At 31.5% G+C, this 289-nt stretch overlaps 1 protein-coding gene across 3 annotated transcripts in view; it reads right to left on the bottom strand.

Moving 5' to 3' along the window:
• The window catches only part of LOC119593036 (potassium voltage-gated channel subfamily KQT member 1-like), a gene marked incomplete in the record, with an annotated part of 139545 nt that overhangs the window by 7093 nt on the left and 132163 nt on the right, over nt 1–289 (bottom strand).

Here is a 289-nt window from a genome sequence, read left to right as displayed (position 1 = left end):
TATTCGTTAACTCTTGGACAAGCATTTGCCTGAGTTAGGTTAGAAAAGGGTGGCCATGCAAAGTCAATGTTAGATTTAAACAGCTGTAACTCATTCAGTTGTCAGAAAGCATTTTATTTTGTTGGAATTCATATTATCATTATTATTTTTGTTTATGCTGCATTAACGTTTTCAGTATAAAATCGAACAAACTTTGAGTCTCTATTTTGTTTCAGTATTTCAGTACAGTTGCAGTATGTCCTTTTCCACATGTTATGTATTTTAATGAGAAAAACCTTCTTCAAAACTC

This window comes from Penaeus monodon, chromosome 31 (assembly GCF_015228065.2).
Source record: "Penaeus monodon isolate SGIC_2016 chromosome 31, NSTDA_Pmon_1, whole genome shotgun sequence".
Lineage (NCBI taxonomy): Eukaryota > Metazoa > Arthropoda > Malacostraca > Decapoda > Penaeidae > Penaeus > Penaeus monodon.
The sequence above is the reverse complement of the archived record's forward strand: the minus strand, read 5'-3'. Positions and strand labels throughout refer to the sequence as shown.